The 19,915-nt window shown below is 40.3% G+C and overlaps 1 long non-coding RNA gene across 1 annotated transcript; it reads left to right on the top strand.

Moving 5' to 3' along the window:
• The first annotated feature begins 1,526 nt into the window (after positions 1-1,526).
• LOC133614392 (uncharacterized) lies at positions 1,527-6,271 on the top strand. The gene is made up of 3 exons (XR_009816570.2): positions 1,527-1,618; positions 5,735-5,804; positions 6,148-6,271. It is a non-coding gene; the product is annotated as an uncharacterized lncRNA (long non-coding RNA).
• Positions 6,272-19,915: the final 13,644 nt, after the last annotated feature.

Here is a 19,915-nt window from a genome sequence, read left to right on the forward strand (position 1 = left end):
GCAACCGTTTCCCCTAGAGTCATATAACTTGATATGTGACACAAGTTAACTGCTAGCATGCTGACATTAGCATGCTAGCAGTTAACTATACTAGCATGTTAGCATGCTAGTATATTAACATTAACATGCTAACTTTTTAGCTAACTTTACATATTTTTCTCTAATTAGACAGCCATACAAAAGGAACACGCGGTAGAAAATGGATGGATAGACAGCCATACACCTTACAGTCATATAACTTGGTGTGTGACACATGCTAACTGATAGCATGCCAACGTTAGCTTGCTAGCATGCAAAAATTAGCATGCTAAATTTTTGAGGTAGTTTTGCAACCGTTTACCCCAGAATCATAAAACTTGGTACAGTACACTTGTTAACTGTTAGCATGCAAATTGTCAGTCCTTTCTTCTCATCCATTCATTTTCAGTCCTTTCTTCTCATCCATTCATTTTCAGTCCTTTCTTCTCATCCATTCATTTTCAGTCCTTTCTTCTACACTGTAAAAACTCTTTCAGTGGTATTGTCTATTCTACTTTATTTTAAAAAATATATTTATTCCAATAAATCAATTTATTTTTATTTTTAGAGTTTTTGAGTTATCTATAAGTAAAAAGTGTGAATATTTTCGTAACTTACTTTTTTATGTGATAAAATTAATTTTATTGGACTTCCAACATAAATTGATTTAGCAAAACTCAGTTCAAAGGTTTATGTCAGACCTAAAACGTCAGGACCCGCCCACCTGCATGCAGCTGTGGAAGAACAAGCCCAGACACGTTTCTTCACGGAGTCCAAGGAAAACACTTTACCGAACTCATGTAAGTAACAATTTATATTGTTAAAAGTCAGTATTTGCCAGGATTTAAATGTATACATTTTCAAAAGCATGGTTCAATGTTATATTTAGTTTACTACTTTTCCCGCCGACCGCCATTTCGAATGTGCTCTTACCTCCAACAGCTCATTAACTTCAACCAAACATTGTTTATAGCTGTGAATTTATAGTTAGCGTTTTCTTTGCGTGGTAGTTTAATATTTTATTCTTCAGTTTATAAGCAGCCACATTAAAGCTGCTTAACTAGCTTGCATTCAAAGTTGCTAGCAGCTAGCTAGGTACACTTGACAGAGCTATCTGAAGCCCCCTCAGACCTGCTGTCCATGCACACTCCTAGGCAAAACGTTACTCTTGTAAGAATAACACTCATTGTGTAAGTCTCAATCTCAACAATTCCCCCCCCCCCCCAAATCTCACCAGTAGTCACCATTTAAAGGGTAATTTTTCAAATTTTTCTTCCGTGGGGACATGCCCCCGGACCCCCTTACTGTTGCTAGGTTACCAACTTAGACCACCGTGGCTACAAAAAAATCTAGAGGAAATACTGCAAATGAGTATATTAGGGTGTAAAAAAACAGATATAAAGGGCTCTCATCAGGCTTATATATCCAAGAGTTTAGACATGAACCATAACTTGTCTTTTTTGTTCTCTCTCTCCAATGACAGGTGGGGTGGCCCTGTAAGTTGTGCAGCACTGTTGTACCAACCAAGAGTGACATTTTAAAGCATTACAGACTGCACCATGGGACCTTTGGACACAGCCATTCCTTGCCTTGCATTCATGTAGGTTGCCCATGCTCTTATACATCCCTTCGCTCTCATCTGTCAAGATGCTAGACTTCTCCTCTCTGACACCACCGCCAGAGAGAATAGCTCCACTCCCACCACGTTACTGGCCTTCTCACCAACTTGTCCAGTCTGTTTGCGTCCCTCGCTCTCAGCCCGCTGCCCCAGCAGGCCACGGCGTACAAGAAGGCGCCTGCCACCATACCTGCCAACTACTCCGGTTTTCCCGTAATTAGTACGGTTTTCATCAACCTATCAACGGTTGCAGTGATAAAAAATACGGTTTTTCATTAATCCATCCATCCATTTTCTACCGCTTATTCCCTTTTGGGGTCGCGGGGGGCGCTGGAGCCTATCTCAGCTACAATCGGGCGGAAGGCGGGGTACACCCTGGACAAGTCGCCACCTCATCGCAGGGCCAACACAGATAGACAGACAACATTCACACTCACATTCACACACTAGGGCCAATTTAGTGTTGCCAATCAACTTATCCCCAGGTGCATGTCTTTGGAGGTGGGAGGAAGCCGGAGTACCCGGAGGGAACCCACGCAGTCACGGGGAGGACATGCAAACTCCACACAGAAAGATCCCGAGCCCGGGATTGAACCCAAGACTACTCAGGACCTTCGTATTGTGAGGCAGATGCACTAACCCCTCTGCCACCGTGAAGCCGGTTTTTCATTAATTAAAAAAAATTTTTTTTTTAAAGTTTTATTCACGAAATCGCGTAACAACAATGACAATCGACACTGCTTCCCGTAACTTCCTATTGAGCCATTCCGAATGCCATGCGCAAGGCTATTTATAGCACCGCTGCCAAGCACGAGGCCATTGTTTCCAAACGAGCGAACGATCATGGAATCAGCCGGAGAAAAATCGCAAACGAGTCTTAAACCGAAAAGAAAACTGCAGTCATTCCGTGAAGAATATTCAAAAGCCTATCCGGGAATAATTATCCGTTCCAAAAAGGGTGAAAACTACGCGAATTGCACCTTGTGCAGACAAGATGTTTCGATCGGACACGGAGGAATTAGCGATGTAAAAGACCACGTTGGGACAAAAAAACACAAGTCTAATGCCGTTGCTAGCGATACAAGTGGAAAACTTTCAATGTTTTTCGTCGCCCAAACAGATTCTTTGGATGTGATAAATGCCAAAGTTTTATTTATGATGCTATTGAATTACATTTTAATGAAGTAAACTTATCATAAAGTTACCATATCATTTTTGCAGTTTGATCAATCTGATATTTTGAATTTTAGCCACAAAAAGGTAATGACACCAATGTTATCTATTGGAATTGTTTAGTACTGTTATACTGTTAAAAGTGTTTATACTATTTATGCTTTCAAGTCCAAGTTGAAGAAATCTTGTTAAATGTTGACAGCATAACTACCAAAATACAGAAGTATGTCCTTAATATTTTTGCAGTGCTATTTCTGTTGAAAAGTTAAAATGATTACATTAGAGATGTGATGTGACACTTTTCAAGTGTCTGATGGCTTAAATTAATTTTCATTAATTTTTCATATTTTGAATTAATTTGAAAGGCTTACAAAAAAACTACATTTGAATTGTAATTCCATGCTATTATCAGGACTATTAATTTTAATGAAGTTAGCTTACCATGTTTACAGTATGATAATTGTGATAGAAATGTGAATTTTAGGCACAGAATATTTTTTACAATTGAACAAGGCAGTAGATTATACAAGCTTGGACAGAAAGTTAATAATGACACCAATTTTTTTTAATGGAATTGTTTAGTACTGTTTTACCATTTGTTTACTGTAAAAAGTGTTTATACTGTTTATACTTTCAATTAACAAATTGAAGTCTTGTGAAAGGTTGACAGGATAACTGGCATTAACTGTCAAAATAATTTCAAACTATTGAAGTTAGCTTACAGAATAAACATGTCAATCAACCCATATGATTTTTGCTGTAATATTTTTGTTTTGAAAAGTCACTGTGACTGATAGAAAAGTGATGGTTTTAGCAACATTTTAACCTGTCTGAATGCTAATAATCATTTTGCGTCGGGGGGCTTTGCCCCGCCGGAACCCGCCACCAGGACTTTGTCCTGGACCTACCGGGGCCTGCGGCCCCTGGACCCTGGCTATATCCATTCACTTCCAGTCCTTTTTTCTCATCCATTCATTGTCAATCCTTTCTTTTCATCCATTCATTTTCAGTCCTTCCTTCTCATCCATTCATTTTGAATCCTTTCTTCTCATCCATTCACTTCCAGTCCTTTCTTCCCATCCATTCATTTTCAGTCCTTTCTTCTCATCAATTAATTTTCAGTCCTTTCTTCTAATCGATTCATTTTCAGTCTTTTTTCTCAGCCATTCATTTTCAATCCTTTTTTCTCATCCGTTCATTTTCAGTCCCTTCTTCTCATCCATTCATTTTCAGTCCTTCCTTCTCATCCATTCATTTTCAATCCTTTCTTCTCATCCATTCACTTCCAGTCCTTTCTTCCCATCCATTCATTTTCAGTCCTTTCTTCTCATCCATTCATTTTCAGTCCCTTCTTCTCATCCATTCATTTTCAGTCCTTCCTTCTCATACATTAATTTTCAAACCTTTCTTCTCAACCATTCACTTCCAGTCCTTTCTTCCCACCCATTCATTTTCAGTCCTTTCTTCTCATCCATTCATTTACAATCCTTTCTTCTCACCCATTCACTTCTAGTCCTTTCTTCTCATCCATTCACTTCCAGTCCTTTCTTCCCATCCATTCATTTTCAGTCTTTTCTTCTAATCCATTCATTTTCAGTCCTTTCTTCTCATCCAATCACTTCCAGTCCTTTCTTCTCATCCATTCATTTTCAGTCCTTTCTTCTCATCCATTAATTTTCAGTCCTTTATTCTCATCCAATCATTTTCAGTCCTTTCTTCTCATCCATCCATTTTCAGTCCATTCTTCTCATCCATTCATTTTCAGTCCTTTCTTCTCATCCATTCATGTTCAGTCCTTTCTTCTCATCCATTCACTTCAAGTTTTTTTTCCTTATCCATTCATTGTCAGTCCTTTCTTCTAATCCATTCATTGTCAGTCTTTTTTTCTAATCCATTCACTTCCAGTCCTTTTTTCTCATCCATTCATTGTCAGTCCTTTTTTTCATCCATTCATTTTCAGTCCTTTCTTCCATCCATTCATTTTCAGTCTTTTTTTCTAATCCATTCACTTCCAGTCCTTTTTTCTCATCCATTCATTGTCAGTCCTTTCTTTTCATCCATTCATTTTCAGTCCTTCCTTCTCATCCAATAATTTTCAATCCTTTCTTCTCATCCATTCACTTTCAGCCCTTTTTGTTCTCATCCATTCATTGTCAGTCCTTCCTTCTCGTCCGTTCATTTTCAATCCTTTCTTCTCATCCATTCACTTTCAGCCCTTTTTGTTCTCATCCATTCATTGTCAGTCCTTTCTTCTCATCCATTCATTTTCAGTCCTATTTTTCTCATGCATTCATTTTCAGTCCTTTTTTCCTCATCCATTCATTTTCAGTCCTTTCTTGTCATGCCTTAATTTCCAGTCCTTTCTTCTCATCCATTCATTTTCAGTCTTTTTCTCATCCATTCATTTTCAGTCCTTTTTTTGTCATTCATTTATTTATTTTGAACCTTTTTACCCCCATTGACTAATTTTTAGTCCTTAGTTCTCATCCATTTCTTTTTTTTCGTCATGGATTAATTTTCAGTCCTTTTTTCCCCCTCATTCATTCATTTTCAGTCCTTTCTTCTCATCTATTCACTTCCAGTCCTGTCTTCTCATGTATTCACTTCCAGTCCTTTTTTCCTCATCCATTCATTGTCACCCCTCTTTTGCTTCCCAGACCACATCGGTCAAGCAAAACGCAAGCAAAATGCAACAAACATGAACGTGACGTAAACAATCTGATCTGCTATCACTTTCCTGCAGAGCTTTGTTGTAGAAATATACTTCCTTGTCTGTGCCTGACACCCGATATTGGAATGCTTTTTACAGCTCGAGGCTTACGGTAATCGGAACATGATATTGGCTGCTGCAGTTTCCACGTCGCAGGTTTAAAAAGCATAATTTGGAGACGTATTGAAAAGCTTAACGGGTGGTATTGTGCCCAGGTCTGACATGGAGCTAAAAGAAGACTGGTCCGGGGATGGACCCTTGCGGGACTCCTACGGGGCATTCAAGGTGAGGGGATTTGACACCGCAGAGAAATGCTCAACCCTGACAAAGAACTGTTAATCTAGGTTTAACTCAAAAACAAGACATAACCGAAACTTTAGCCACAATTTATGCAATGCTACCTTTGACCCAAACTGTCCTTTAACACCTAATTCGATCCTCCTCACCACTAAAACCTGACCCTACTTTCAATTTAACCCTCAACAAAGCACCAACTGTACATCAAACCTTCAACCCTAATTTGACTCTATCTAACCCCTTGACCTTTAACCTTTAACATGAACATTACCCAACAGTAGCTCTTCCAGCTCTGAGCCTACCAGTAAACAAACGGTCTGCTTTATTCCAGAATTGGGTCACTTGAAGCACTTGGTGCAAAATCCTGGCTTTTGGAAGACAAAACGCGACAAAAGGCAGCAGACGGAAACGCTATCAATGAAGTGATTGTCTGTTGCCATGGAGATTTGGCACAACAGATGAAGGATCGTCCTCCTTTTCCCTCTTTGTACTAACAGTGGTCTTCCTCACTGACCAACATTCTCATGTGCCAACATTATTTTCATACAAAATGTCCTCTGTGACGGTAGGTATCAGCAGAATCTGAAGCAGAGAGCGAACCCTCCTCACACTGAAAGGCAAAAAGAAGCCTGCTAGTTGTTGCTTTTCAAGTTGACACCCTAACTTGGCTTTTTGGGAACCTCATGGTGGCAAAATGGTTACTTTCCTCCAATTCACCAAACTTTGCTTTCTTCGTCCATGTATCTACGTTAAACACACCTGTGCCTACTTCCTGTTGAAATGTCCTCTTTGGGCAGAGGACTTTGGTCTCTGCTGTTGAAAACAAACTTAATCAACAATTGGCCATTAATTCTTATTTTTTAATAATATGGCAATTTGACTTGACTTTTATTTTCAACTTTACTTGTGTCGGTTTTATATATATATATATATATATATATATATATATATATATATATATATATCAGTGACGTGCGGTGAGGTTGATGGCTGGTGAGGCACTGACTTCATCACAGTCAGATTTACAAACATATTAACCCTAAAGAGTATCTTATTCACCATTTGATTGGCAGCAGTTAACGGGTTATGTTTAAAAGCTCATACCAGCATTCTTCCCTGCTTGGCACTCAGCATCAAGGGTTGGAATTGGGGGTTAAATCACCAAAAATTATTCCCGGGCGCGGCGCCGCTGCTGCCCACTGCTCCCCTCACATCACAGGAGGTGATCAAGGGGATGGGTCAAATGCAGAGGACAAATTTCATTACACCTAGTGTGTGTGTGACAATCATTGGTACTTTAACTTAACTTTAACTTTACACATACAAACTGTAGCACACAAAAAAGCACATTTAATAAAAAAAAACGTTATTATGGTCTTACCTTTACTTATAAAATAAGTCCATGAGCCGCTGTTGTGCTGGATTAATGCACCCCCTGACGAGAGTGTTATATCAACTAAAGCCCTCACTTAAACTTTCCACGTGCAAGATTGAATCTATTTAAAAAAGTGTAACCGAGGGTTTATAAATTTTGCCTATACTGTATGAAACTACAATATAACAAACACGGAGGCTCCAGTTTACACGAAGACCACTTTATTTACCTTCTTTCAAAAACCTCCGCTCCACTCCAACGTGTCATCACTTCCGCTCTTAGCGCCTTCAAAATAAGAGCTCAAGGCATATACTGTATAACAGCGTATAACAGGAACTTAACATCACAAAGAAGAAAGCCCATAAAAATAGGTTACAAAAGTTATTTAATAAGAAGCCAAACAGTGCAAAAACAATAATGTTCGTGTTGGAGGAGTTGTGAATGAATGAAATATGAAATCCGTGCTGCAGTCTGCAGGTGTACCTAATGTTGTGGCCCTGCAGTCATTCACAACTCCTCCAACACGAACATTATTGTTTTTGCACTTTTTGGCTTCTTATTAAATAACTTTTTTAAATAGATTCAATCTTGCACGTGGAAAGTTTAAGTGTGGGCTTTAGTTGATATAACACTCCCGTCAGGGGGTGCATTCTACGGCGGGCGTGCATTCTCTACCACCAGGAGGCGGGATTACTGCGAGCCTCACACAGTGCGTCTTCACAGCAATTTTATGATTGCTCAGCACAAGAAATACGTTACACACATAATAGTCGTTGACAAAATACACTGTACATTATATACCTCAGCTAACTAAACTATGGAAATGTATAATATAATTCATATAGCAATACGGTCTCACTGCACAGCAGGCCAGCAGTTAGCCGAGTCCGCAATCCATGTTGAGGCACAACTGAGTGACGTGCCTCAACTGGTTGCTGATCACCGCACCGTCTCTTCTCAGGATTTGAACTGCAAATGTGAAAATTCAGCGATTTTGAATAAAAATAATCTAAAACTGGTGAAGTTAAATGGAAAATAACTTTATAGTATAATCACTGGATACATTTAACAATTTAATTAATTATTTTTCTTTTTACATTTTTTTTCTTTCCATCTAGTGACTGCACGTCACTGATATATATATATATACAGTATATATATATGTATATGTATATGTATGTATGTGTCTATATATATTTATATATACATATGCATATATGCATATATATATATATATGTATATATATATATATAGATGTATATATATGTATATATATATATATATATATATATATATATATATATATATATATATATATACAATAAATGCGTTAAAATGTAATATCGGAAATTATCGGTATCGTTTTTTTTATTATCGTTATCGGTTTTTTTTTGGTTTTTTTTTATTAAATCAACATAATACACTTATAATAATACACTTACAATTAGTGCACCAACCCAAAAACCCTTCCTCCTCCATTTACACTCATTCACACAAAAGGGTTGTTTCTTTCTGTTATTAATATTCTGGTTCCTACATTATATATCAATATATATCAATACAGTCTGCAAGGGATACAGTCCGTAAGCACACATGATTGTGCGTGCTGCTGGTCCACTAATAGTACTAACCTTTAACCGTTAATTGTACATTAATTACTAGTTTCTATGTAGCTGTTTTTATATTGTTTTACTTTCTTTTTTATTCAAGAAAATGTTTTTGATTTATTTATCTTATTTTATTTTATTACTTTTTTTAAAAAGGACCTTATCTTCACCATACCTAGTTGTCCAAATTAGGAATAATAATGTGTTAATTCCACGACTGTATATATCAGTATCGGTTGATATCAGTATCGGTAATTAAAGAGTTGAACATTATCGGATATCGGCAAAAAGCCATTATCGGACATCCCTAATCATAACTGTCTTAGATTGTCCTCTTTCATTGGAGCTGCAGGTTACATCAGTTCATGCTCATAGATTGAGATCGGTCAAAGTCCAAATGCTGGCGCCAAAAGTGTGTATGGTCTCCTCTGATTTGTTTATTGGCGAAACGTAACAACCAAAAAACTGTTCGGGTTAAGACTCCAACAGCTCAAAGAGAAACGGCATTCTTTTGAGGACAAAAATGTCCAGAGTCTGGGCAAGGAAGACGGATGTTTCGAAAATCTACATCTACGTCAAGGTTGAAAAACCATCCCTGAACAGAGAAGGTGGTCAGCAACACCAACTACCTTCCACAAACATTGTCCTTTCTACCGTTCCTAAAACACTTCAGAATTTTGCCTCCGATAAATTGCAGGAGTTGTGAGCTTTCCGATTACATGCGGAATGGAATGCTAATGCGGGTGATTTCAGTGTAACGACTGATTTTAGGCTGATAGTGGTCGTTCCACAGACATCGTTTTGCCACACAATGCAGTTGAGGGGAAATTCAATTTTCCTGAGTGCTGTTGGCATGGACAGAAGGGTTGTTAGTTTGCATCTTAAAGGGGAACATTATCACCAGACCTATGTAAGCGTCAATATATACCTTGATGTTGCAGAAAAAAGACCATATACTTTTTTAACCGATTTCCGAACTCTAAATGGGTGAATTTTGGCAAATTAAACGCCTTTCTAGTATTCGCTCTCGGGAAGCAATCCGCCATTTTCTCACTTTCGTCGGTGAAATGGTTTGCCCGCCACTTCCACTCGAGTCAACCAACTATGAGCAGTACCACTGGCGTATACGGCATCGGATAGGTGCTACAAATTGTGGAGTTCCAATATTTTATATCTTTAGTTTTTTAATATGTTTTTTACAATTACTTTAATTTCGACTATACCACGTAAAATATGTTTCAATTTGCTGATGCGCGTTAATTAATTTTTAAAGGGGAACATTATCACAATTTCAGAAGGGTTAAAACCATTAAAAATCAGTTCCCAGTGGCTTATTTTATTTTTCGAAGTTTTTTTCTAAATTTTACCCATCACGCAATATCCCTAAAAAAAGCTTCAAAGTGCCTGATTTTAACCATCGTTATATACACCCGTCCATTTTCCTGTGACGTCACACAGTGATGCCAATACAAACAAACAGCAAGGTATAGCGACATTAGCTCGGATTCAGACTCGGATTTCAGCGGCTTAACACTGTCTGATAAGATCATTACTAACAACTATGAACTAGGTTTACAGCATATGAAATACATTTGGCAACAACATGCACTTTGAGAGTGCAGACAGCCCATTTCAGGCACGCTAAGAACATATATTTTTCCACGATTTCAGCACTCAGGTTAACCATACCTAAATAGACACAAAATACTGCATTACACAAGACTACCCGAATGTACTCGAATGATTGAAAAAAATAAATGTTTTTAAGCTAAATTATTGGTAAACACAGTTTATATATAATAATTTACATAAAACCGTGAGTAATGAATAATGTTTTCATCAATTAATATATTCTGTAGACATACCCTCATGCGCTCTCTTTTCCTGAAAGCTGATCTGTCCAGTTTTGGAGTTGATGTCAGCAGGCCAGGGAAGCTAGGGTCGATATTCTTCTCTTGATCATCTTCGGTGGCATAAGGGACGGTGTGAGCCAAGACATCCAGGGGGTTTAGCTCGCTCGTCTGCGAGAACAAACTGCCGCCATTTCCTGCCGTGCTACCGAGGTCCTTTGTCCCTGAATTGCTCACACACTCCGGCAGATTCAATGGGGGTCTGGCGGCAGATTTCTTTGACTTTATCGTTGGAAATGCATCTGCTTTGAGTGTCGCAGGATATCCACACATTCTTGCCATCTCTGTCATAGCATAGCTTTCGTCGGTAAAGTGTGCGGAACAAACGACTGACCATTTCGTCGGCTTTCCCCACACCCTCGTATTTTGAACAAATTTCGTCCAATTTCTTGCCACTTTCGCATCTTTGGGCCACTGGTGCAACTTGAATCCGTCCCTGTTCGTGTTGTTACACCCTCCGACAACACACCGACGAAAGTGAGAAAATGGCGGATTGCTTCCCGATGTGACGTCATCGCTCCGAGAGCGAATAATAGAAAGGCGTTTAATTCGCCAAAATTCACCCATTTAGAGATCGGAAATCGGTTAAAAAAATATATGGTCTTTTTTCTGCAACATCAAGGTATATATTGACGCTTACATAGGTCTGGTGATAATGTTCCCCTTTAAATGCGCCGAAAAATAGCCCGTTTTTGTACACTGTTGAGGTGATTCATTGTCCAGGTGTGCGCTGGTGTGTTTCTGTGTAGTATTTCTCCAGCCGTGGTCATGTGGGGACATGAATTATGGTATTTTGAGAGCTATTTTTTGAAGTGGCACATCACTGAAGGCCTAGGTGGGAAACGTACGGCCCGCCACTGGATTCAATAATGTATCCTCTTACAAATAACAACAGGACGTAGACACTTTTTGGTTTCAAGTGACCCCTTGACCATTGATAAACTGAATGGAATGCGAACAATGTTGTTGAGCTAGCGCAAGTCTCTTCTGTGCACCTTAAAGGGGAACATTATCACCAGACCTATGTAAGCGTCAATATATACCTTGATGTTGCAGAAAAAAGACCATATATTTTTTTAACCGATTTCCGAACTCTAAATGGGTGAATTTTGGCGAATTAAACGCCTTTCTAATATTCGCTCTCGGAGCGATGACGTCACAACGTGGCGTCACATCGGGAAGCAATCCGCCATTTTCTCAAACACCGAGTCAAATCAGCTCTGTTATTTTCCGTTTTTTCGACTGTTTTCCGTACCTTGGAGACATCATGCCTCGTCGGTGTGTTGTCGGAGGGTGTAACAACACGAACAGGGACGGATTCAAGTTGCACCAGTGGCCCAAAGATGCGAAAGTGGCAAGAAATTGGACGTTTGTTCCGCACACTTTACCGACGAAAGCTATGCTACGACAGAGATGGCAAGAATGTGTGGATATCCTGCGACACTCAAAGCAGATGCATTTCCAACGATAAAGTCAAAGAAATCTGCCGCCAGACCCCCATTGAATCTGCTGGAGTGTGTGAGCAATTCAGGGACAAAGGATCCTCGGTAGCACGGCAAGCAATGGCGGCAGTTTGCTCCCGCAGACGAGCGAGCTAAACCCCCTGGATGTCTTGGCTCACACCGTCCCTTATGCCACCGAAGATGATCAAGAGAAGAATATCGACCCTAGCTTCCCTGGCCTGCTGACATCAACTCCAAAACTGGACAGATCAGCTTTCAGGAAAAGAGCGCGGATGAGGGTATGTCTACAGAATATATTAATTGATGAAAATTGGGCTGTCTGCACTCTCAAAGTGCATGTTGTTGCCAAATGTATTTCATATGCTGTAAACCTAGTTCATAGTTAAATGATAAATGATAAATGGGTTGTACTTGTATAGCGCTTTTCTACCTTCAAGGTACTCAAAGCGCTTTGACACTACTTCCACATTTACCCATTCACACACTGATGGAGGGAGCTGCCATGCAAGGCGCTAACCAGCACCCATCAGGAGCAAGGGTGAAGTGTCTTGCTCAGGACACAACGGACATGACGAGGTTGGTACTAGGTGGGGATTGAACCAGGGACCCTCGGGTCGCGCACGGCCATTCTTCTACTGCGCCACGCCGTCCCAATTGTTAGTTTCCTTTAATGCCAAACAAACACATACCAATCGTTGGTTAGAAGGCGATCGCCGAATTCGTCCTCGCTTTCTCCCGTGTCGCTGGCTGTCGTGTCGTTTTCGTCGGTTTCGCTTGCATACGGTTCAAACCGATATAACTCAATAGCTTCAGTTTCTTCTTCAATTTCGTTTTCCCTACCTGTCTCCACACTACAACCATCCGTTTCAATACATGCGTAATCTGTTGAATCGCTTAAGCCGCTGAAATCCGAGTCTGAATCCGAGCTAATGTCGCTATAGCTTGCTGTTCTATCCGCCATGTTTGTTTGTGTTGGCTTCACTATGTGACGTCACAGGAAAATGGACGTGTGTATATAATGATGGTTAAAATCAGGCACTTTGAAGTTTTTTTTAGGGATATTGCGTGATGGGTAAAATTTTCAAAAAAACTTCGAAAAATAAAATAAGCCACTGGGAACTGATTTTTAATGGTTTTAACCCTTCTGAAATTGTGATAATGTTCCCCTTTAACAGCTGTTGTTTTGCACCACAATATGGTAAATGGCCTGTATTTATACAGCGCTTTATTAGTCCTGGAATGATACCCAAAGCGCTTCGCATTATACATCACATTCACCCATTCTCACACTGATGGAGAGCAAATGATAGAGCAAAACCGTTGACCTTTAGACGCATCATCATGCACCATCCTCTCAGACTACAGCTGCCCTATTTAAAAAGTCTGTGGGCATGAACTGATAATGCCAGCTCAGATGAAAGAGAACTAGGACAATCTCAACAGTCCAGTTGGGATTCTCTTCTATAGTTTGGGTGTTTCCAGTGGGTCTGTCCGTATTTTCCGGACCATAGGGCGCACCGCATTATAAGGCACACTGCCAATGAGAGGGTCTAATCAGGTCTATTTTCATACAAAAGGCGCACCAGATTATAGGACGCATTAAAGAAGTCATATTATTATTTATTTTTTTCTAAATGTAAAAGACTTCCTTGTGGTCTACATAACATGTAATGGTAGTTCTTTGGTCAAAATGTTGCATAGGTGATGTTTTACAGATCATCTTCAAGCCGCTTTCTGACAGTCGCTTCAGGATGCGCCATTTTGTGGGCGGTCGTATTTACGTGGCTCACCTTCGGCAGCGTCTTTTCTCCGTCAACTTTGTTGTAGCGGTGTAGCGTGCAAGGACGGGAGTGGAGGAAGTGTCAAATCTAGACTCCAAACATCCCAGCACAAGCTAGTCAGATTACTTCTAGACCTCCACCCCAGATCACACCTCACTCCTACCCACCTCTCCAAAGTGGGCTGGCTCAGGGTGGAGGACAGAGTAAAACAACTTGCACTGAGCCTGGTCTATAAAATCCGCTACACCTCCCTGATATCGAAGTACATGTCAAACTACTTCCTTAACGTAAATGACCGCCATAACCACAACACCAGGGGGAGCTCCACTAACCACGTTAAACCCAGATTCCGATCTAACAAAGGTCTTAACTCATTCTCCTTCTATGCCACATCAATGTGGAATGCACTCCCAACAGGTGTAAAAGAAAGGGCATCTCTATCCTACTTCAAAACTGCACTGAAAGAACACCTACAGGCAACTTCAACCCTAAACTAACACCCTCCCCCTTCCACATCCCTCCTCCCCGGATTGTAAATAATCAAATGTAAATAATCAAATGTAGATACTTATTCTTATGCTTTCTGATCTCTCTCTCTATGTCCACTACTTGCTGTACATATCCTACCAAGTCAGACCTACACTGTTTCAATGTCCATTTCTCTGATGATGCAATTGTTGATGACTGAAGTGTTGATATCAACCAAACCTAACCCCCCCGTCCACATCCCACACCCTGGATTGTAAATAATGTAAATAATTCAATGTATATACTCTGATGATTAACTTGTGTGATGTGATGATAGTATATATCTGTATCATGAATGACCCCGACTTAAACAAGTTGAAAAACTTATTGGGGTGTTACCATGTAGTGGTCAATTGTACGGAATATGTACTGTACTGTGCAATCTACTAATAAAAGTTTCAATCAATCAATCATAAAGGTTGGAGCTAACGGAGCAGCATCTCCTCATCCGTGGCTCACCCGTCCAATAACAACGCCGGAAATGTGTCCTGTGACAAACCGTCCGACCGGAACTCTCTAATAACTAAAGTACCTTGGGTAAATAATGTAAACTCACTATACCGGTATGTTTTAGCGCTTTCATGGCGAGTTTACCAGTACTTAGTAAGACTCATCGACTACAAAGGCGAATGCGCACAAATATCAGGACTTATGCAGATTCAAAATACAGATCAGCAGGTACCAGAAGGTAAGAAAAGTTGCTTTTGCATAATATTGCGAAACAAAACGCCAGATAATATGTCTTACCTTATACACACACCATAATAATACTCGTATGTTGAAGCACAGTACAATCCATCAAGCGGTGCGGCTTCATAGCTTACCAAAGACGTACTAAAACATTTTGATCGATTTTTGAGCGCCGTGTCTAATGTTCTATATTTTTAATGGAACATTTAAAATGATAGTGTTGTTTACTTGAGACCTCCTTCAGCCTTACTGCCCCACCCAATCCTTAAGATCAGCCGATCAGCTGCTGTTGACGGTCCCTGACACAAGGCTGAAGCTTAGAGGTGACAGAGCTTTCGCCGTTGCTGCTCCCAAGCTCTGGAACGACCTACCTCTGAGTATTAGACAAGCCTCCTCTCTTCCTGTTTTTAAATCTCTCTTAAAAACATACTTTTATTCCATGGCTTTTAACACTGAGTGATATCCATCCTGCAATGGCGCCCCATAATACACCTGCTGTGAACCTGTTTTTATGTTTTTATTTATTCTATTTTATTTATATATTTTTTATCGTGTTCTGTTTGTGTTGTGTTGTGTTTGCTCGGTACTCGTATTATCTTTTAACCTGCCCATTGTACAGCACTTTGGCTACCCCTGTGGTAAATTTTAAATGTGCTTTATAAATAAAGTTGATTTGATTTGATTTGATATGCAGTCTACACCTATCTCTTATGTGTGACTGCCATCATATTGCAGTTGGTCAGCAGGCTCTCTATAGTGCCTCTGTAGAACGTGGTGAGAACGGGGGGAGGGAGCTTTGCTCTTTCCATCTGATGCAAAAAGTTCATGCGCTGCTGAGCTCTTTTTACAAGAACTCCGGTGTGTAGGGACCAGGTCATATTGTCAGTTATCTGCACCCCCAGGGGATTGGTGCTGCTTACCATCTCCACTGCTGTGCCATTGATGTAGAGTGGAGCGTGGCTGGACTGGTGCTTCCTGAAGTCAACGATGATCTCCTTGGTCTTGTCGACGTTCAGGACCATGTTGTTGGTTCTGCACCAGTCAACCAGATGTTTCACCTCCTCCCTGAAGTCCATGTCGTTGTTGTCACGGATGAGGCCCACTACTGTCATGTCGTCCGCATACTTCACAATGTGGTTAGTAGTGGACCTGGCGCAGCAGTCATGGGTCATCAACGTGAACAGCAGTGGACTCAGGACGCAGCCCTGGGGGGAGCCGGTGCTCAGGGAGATGGCACTGGAGGTGTTGTCGCCCACTCTCACAGATTGGGGTCTGTCTGTGAGGAAGTCAAGCAGCCAGTTGCATAGGGAGGTACTGAATCCAAGGGAGGCCAGTTTGCTCACCAAGTGCTGCGGGATGATGGCGTTGAATGCCGAGCTGAAGTCCAGAAACAACATCCGCACGTGTGTGTCCTTTCCTTCCAGATGTCCATATATTTCTGGATATTATGGCCAAACAGCTAAATTGTTGTTTTTGCTGGCCCATCACTGCATATATGTCATATGTGAAGAATACTGATCATAGTGCATACTTGCCAACCCTCCCGGATTTTCCGGGAGACTCCCGAAATTCAGCGCCTCTCCCGAAAACCTCCCGGGACAAATTTTCTCCCGAAATTCAGGTGGACTCAGGTCCTCCAAAATATAAGAAAGCGTACCTGCCCAATCACGTTATAACTATAGAATGATGGAGGGCGAGTTCTTGGTTTCTTATGTGGGTTTATTGTTAGGCAGTTTCATTAACGTCCTCCCAGCGTGGCAACAACACACAACAACAGCAGTCACTTTTTTGTATACCGTAAAGCAGTTCGTCTGCCGTAAACAGCAATGTTGTGACACTCTTAAACAGGACAATACTGCCATCTAGTGCATTTGATGAAAGCACTTTTGTGAGTGCCACACAGCAATGCACCATCAGAGAGGGTGTTCAGCATGGTTTGAAAAATAGTGACAGAGAATAGAACAAGGATGGACAATTCAACCCTTAACTCAACAATGAGTAGATGAGTGTTATGTGTGTGTATATGTGTAAATAAATGAATATATATATATATATATATATATATAGCTAGAATTCACTGAACGTCAAGTATTTCTTATATATATATATATATATATATATATATATATATATATATATATATAGCTAGAATTCACTGAACGTCAAGTATTTCTTATATATTTATATATATATATATATATATATATATACCGGTATATATATATGAAATACTTGACTTGGTAAATTCTAGCTGTAAATATACTCCTCCCCTTTTAGCCACGCTCCCAACCACGCCCCCGTCCCACCCCGACCACCCCCACCCCCTCCCCCCACCTCCCGAAATCGGAGGTCTCAAGGTTGGCAAGTATGTCATAGTGACAATCGTTTTTTTCAACTTTAGTGATTTTTTTGTGTCATCAAAAGCTTTCTCTGTGCCTCATTGACATGGAAGTAGTGTTGTTACCTCATCACCCCCAAGCTACAAAGAATGTTCTTAAAGGGGAACATTATCACAATTTCAGAAGGGTTAAAACCATTAAAAATCAGTTCCCAGTGGCTTATTTTATTTTTCGAAATTTTTTTCAAAATTTTACCCATCACGCAATATCACTAAAAAAAAGCTTCAAAGTGCCTGATTTTAACCATCGTTATATACACCCGTCCATTTTCCTGTGACGTCACATAGTGATGCCAATACAAACAAACATGGCGGATAGAACAGACATTAGCTCGGATTCAGACTCGGATTTCAGCGGCTTAAGCGATTCAACAGATTACGCATGTATTGAAACGGATGGTTGTAGTGTGGAGGCAGGTAGCGAAAACGAAATTGAAGAAGAAACTGAAGCTATTGAGCCATATCGGTTTGAACCGTATGCAAGCGAAACCAACGAAAACGACACGGGAGAAAGCGAGGACGAATTCGGCGATCGCCTTCTAACCAACGATTGGTATGTGTTTGTTTGGCATTAAAGGAAACTAACAACTATGAACTAGGTTTACAGAATATGAAATACATTTGGCAACAACATGAACGTTGAGAGTGCAGACAGCCCAGTTTTCATCAATTAATATATTCTGTAGACATACCCTCATCCGCTATCTTTTCCTGAAAGTTGATCTGTCCAGTTTTGGAGTTGATGTCAGCAGGCCAGGGAAGCTAGGGTCGATAGGGGTATAGCTCGCTCGTCTGCGGGAACAAACTGCCGCCATTGCTTGCCGTGCTACCGAGGTCCTTTGTCCCTGAATTGCTCACACACTCCGGCAGATTCAATGGGGGTCTGGCGGCAGATTTCTTTGACTTTATCGTTGGAAATGCATCTGCTTTGAGTGTCGCAGGATATCCACACATTCTTGCCATCTCTGTCGTAGCATAGCTTTCGTCGGTAAAGTGTGCGGAACAAACGTCCAATTTCTTGCCATTTTCGCATCTTTGGGCCACTGGTGCAACTTGAATCCGTCCCTGTTCGTGTTGTTACACCCTCCGACAACACACCGACGAGGCATGATGTCTCCAAGGTACGGAAAACAGTCGAAAAAACGGAAAATAACAGAGCTGATTTGACTCGGTGTTTGTAATGTGTTTGAGAAAATGGCGGATTGCTCCCCGCTGTGACGTCACGTTGTGACGGGAGCGAATAATAGAAAGGCGTTTAATTCGCCAAAATTTACCCATTTAGAGTTCGGAAATCGGTTAAAAAAATATATGGTCTTTTTTCTGCAACATCGAGGTGTATATTGACGCGTACATAGGTCTGGTGATAATGTTCCCCTTTAACAATCCACTGTTGCTTCGTCTCACTTTAATGCTGTTTGAAATGCTCATTAATGCTTCTATTTTGGCGGATCACACAGTCTACTCTTTTCTGCCCCAATTATCTGCTGGTTTTGTTGCCGTCTTGGAATGAACAAACGCATACTTTCAATAGAGGCCTCCTGTCAGTTGGGAGTTGCACACTATATACTTGTACATGTTGTATTTCTTATGATACATGATCTGACCTAGTGTTTCTCGAATAGTGTGTGTGTGCAATTCAACTCTATCAGTACCATACACTATCATGCACTTTTGCACTACAAAACATACAGATTGTAGCCATTAATCTTGACTTTTCCATTATTATTTATACATTAACTTTTTTGTTTGTTTTGTTTTCTAGGTTAAAGTGTATTGTGCTCCTGAGTTAATGTTGCTAATCATTTTGAAGGTAATATTATTTATTGAGTTTATTTAACTGTACTTTTCAGTACTTCAGTGAAGTCAGTCCAAAAAAAAATTATAACATAAATAGGTATTCAATTTATTGTTGTTATTGTTGGACCTGATGGCGTCCTGGGCCGTGTGCTTAAGCACTGCGCGGACGAACTGACGGATGTATTTGTTTCCATTTTTAAAGGGGAACATTATCACCAGACCTATGTAAGCGTCAATATATACCTTGATGTTGCAGAAAAAAGACCATATATTTTTTTAACCGATTTCCGAACTCTAAATGGGTGAATTTTGGCGAATTAAATATTTGCTCTCGGAGCGATGAAGCAATCAGGAAGCAATCCGCCATTTTCTCAAACACCGGGTCAAATCAGCTCTGTTATTTTCCGTTGCTTCGACTGTTTTCCGTACCTTGGAGACATCATGCCTCGTCGGTGTGTTGTCGGAGGGTGTAACAACACGAACAGGGACGGATTCAAGTTGCACCAGTGGCCCAAAGATGCGAAAGTGGCAAGAAATTGGACGTTTGTT

Source organism: Nerophis lumbriciformis, linkage group LG01, assembly GCF_033978685.3.
Source record: "Nerophis lumbriciformis linkage group LG01, RoL_Nlum_v2.1, whole genome shotgun sequence".
Classification (NCBI taxonomy): domain Eukaryota; kingdom Metazoa; phylum Chordata; class Actinopteri; order Syngnathiformes; family Syngnathidae; genus Nerophis; species Nerophis lumbriciformis.